General features: G+C 33.2%; 1 pseudogene; it reads right to left on the bottom strand.

The window, feature by feature from the left end:
* Positions 1–301: 301 nt before the first annotated feature.
* Positions 302–1,437, bottom strand: LOC141554750 (isopentenyl-diphosphate Delta-isomerase 1-like; annotated as a pseudogene).
* Positions 1,438–2,742: the final 1,305 nt, after the last annotated feature.

Here is a 2,742-nt window from a genome sequence, read left to right as displayed (position 1 = left end):
ACATTTTAAAAGAATTTAATTTAGCTAATGTTGAATGTTAATGTAGACATATGTGGTTTTATTTTTAAATTTAAAAATTACTTTCATATATATGTGTGTGTGTGTGTGTGTGTGTGTGTGTGTGTGTGTGTGTGTGTGTGTGTTCCTTTTGGCCATGGATATACCTAAGACATACAATTCATAGTCACCTAGCCAATGGTCTTTCTATATATTCAAATAGCATATCACCTGTAATGGTCTTAATAAAAGAAAATGAGGTAATTTTAAAACAACTTGAATGTGGAGTTTTCTTGACCCATTTTTACATTCTATGGATTTTCTCAGGCTCAACAAATCTATTCAAGTGATTCAAGTTATCTCATCCTTTAAAAAAAGTCTAGGCAATGATTTTGAAACACAGTACCATCTTACTTTCACTATTAGCTGCTTTTTTTTTCCAAGAGTTCTTTTAATTCTTTTTTGGTCACATAACAGTTTTTTTAATCTCATTAGGATCAGGATTTAAGGTTACATTCTCCCTCACAAGCAAGATGTAATAAATTTCATATTCTCCCCAAATCCCATCAGGCAGTGCCTTGTAGTGGATTCATTTTAGATAAGGAAATATTTTCTGGAGGACATTGTTCTATGGGGATTCCTAATTAGGCCTTTTAAAAGTCTCTGAGCTTCCATTTTACTCCTATGGCATTATTTACTTTCAGTTCTACTAGGTTGCATAATAAGCAACTAAACAAGTATTTATAAAATAACCTGGAAATGTAATTTTAGCATCTGATCTCTGCTGCAGTAATAATTTATTTTCTGTATTAAATAAGAAGACACTAAAAGCTCTAAGCAATCCCTTGTACTCCCACTAAGGGTCCAGTGCTGTGCCTACAAGCACTGCTGGATAAGGAGTTTCCCTTCACAGCACCAAAATGGCTTCAACTGCTTAAAGGGAGACAAGGGGACGAGTCCTGGCCCAATCCCTCCGCAGGGTCCAAGCCCTTTTTTCCTTTTTCTAGTGCCTCTCAAAACTTGTAATATTTAGAGATCTTGTGGGTTTTATGAGAGATAAGGACTAGGGATGCTATGAAAAGTAAAAATAACTTTGGTTAGAGGAGTTAAACTCCTGGCCACTCGCATAAAATATCTAAAGCATAATAAAATATTATTAGGAAATAGTTTATAAAAGTACAATAAAAAATGTTAATTTTTGTTTTCTTAGTCAATTTGCAGCCACCAGGATCCATTTATATTTTATTTTAATTCTTATTATTTAGTAAGTGAGCAGGAAGCAATTTGGTAGATAAGTAAAAGCTCTGACGATGGAATCAAAGAATGTGGCTTCTAATTCTACTCTTCTTACTTAATACCTATATGATCTTGGATAAGTCATGTACTTGCTTTTTCAATTAATTCCTCTTGTACGAAATAAGAGAACAGTACAAGATCCATGATCTTATCAAGAATAAAGGAATGGAAAGGATCTCTGCACCCATCCATGTACATGCCTTTTTCCCTGATAATTCAATTTCTTTGCCTTTTCTTGGTAAGAGTTTACACAAAGAATCTCTTATCCCACAAAGAATGTAGATGAAGTTTCTAACTGACCCAGCTATGTGTTTCTACAATTTTCCACACCATTAAGTGAACTAGCAAAGCATCCTTTAAAAGCAATTAAATCTTGTAGGTCATTTCCCTCACTGGACCTCAGTTTCTATCCCTGTAAAATTAGGTAGTATCTAAGGTGACTTCTTGCTCTAAAATTCTTTGATTCCATTACTGTCATATATAGCTGAATCTTAAGCTTAAAATTTCTATAGTCATATTGGCCCATCTAACATTCGAATGATATAAAAATGTGACCAAATATCCCTGGAAACTTATCTAAAGCATAAGCCAAGATTGACATGGGTCATGGTACAATAGAGATGAATGGGAGGAGTTAATATCTTTTTTGTTTCATTAATTATATTCACCAAAGTTGCTCACAATTGCTATTGAGGATATTCTGTACAGGGCCTTGATATAAGCTTACCAATCTCTAAATAGGTCCATTAAAAATAATTCTAAAGTTCAAGTTCTATAGGTGTTCCTATTTGTGTTAACCATTGTTCTAATTTCCTTGACTCCTGGAAATTTTTCATTAATGATATATATAAACATTCAAAAAAGTTAGTTGTCATTCACATTGAAAAAACAAAGTGAAATACACATGTGTGTTTTTATAGCTCAAATAATGAAATACAAATGAGTGAATTAGGGAGTCTAAAAGAATAGGCAATGTTGATGCACAATAATATGAACCCAAAATTAAATAAGAGGAGGAAACTGAGCTGACTCAATTTTGGAAAATGATATAGCAGTTTTACTAATCACACGTTTGGCTACTCAAAGGCACCACAAAAGACAAAAGAATTATATGACCAAAAGAAGTGGTTGCCTGATTAGGTGATACAAATGAGAAATAACAAATAGATATTTCAAAGATATCATGGTATATACAGAGCAAGAACTCCTTTGTCCCAGGTAAATCCAGTAGGAAGGATTTATAGAATAATGTGGACAAAAAGCATACAGGAGGAGGAAAGATGTAGCTTATGGTGTGAACCAAGAGACAGAAATACTGATGATATGACAGATAAATACTATCATTAAAGTTTGTATGTGCAATATTACACTAGGCTCAGTATAAAGGTACTATTCTCTACTCCAAAATTGGAACTTGATGCCTTTAAGACCACTGTTAAATAGTTTACT

This window comes from Sminthopsis crassicaudata, chromosome 2, assembly GCF_048593235.1.
Source record: "Sminthopsis crassicaudata isolate SCR6 chromosome 2, ASM4859323v1, whole genome shotgun sequence".
Classification (NCBI taxonomy): Eukaryota; Metazoa; Chordata; class Mammalia; order Dasyuromorphia; family Dasyuridae; genus Sminthopsis; species Sminthopsis crassicaudata.
This window is presented reverse-complemented; position numbering and strand designations above follow the sequence as displayed.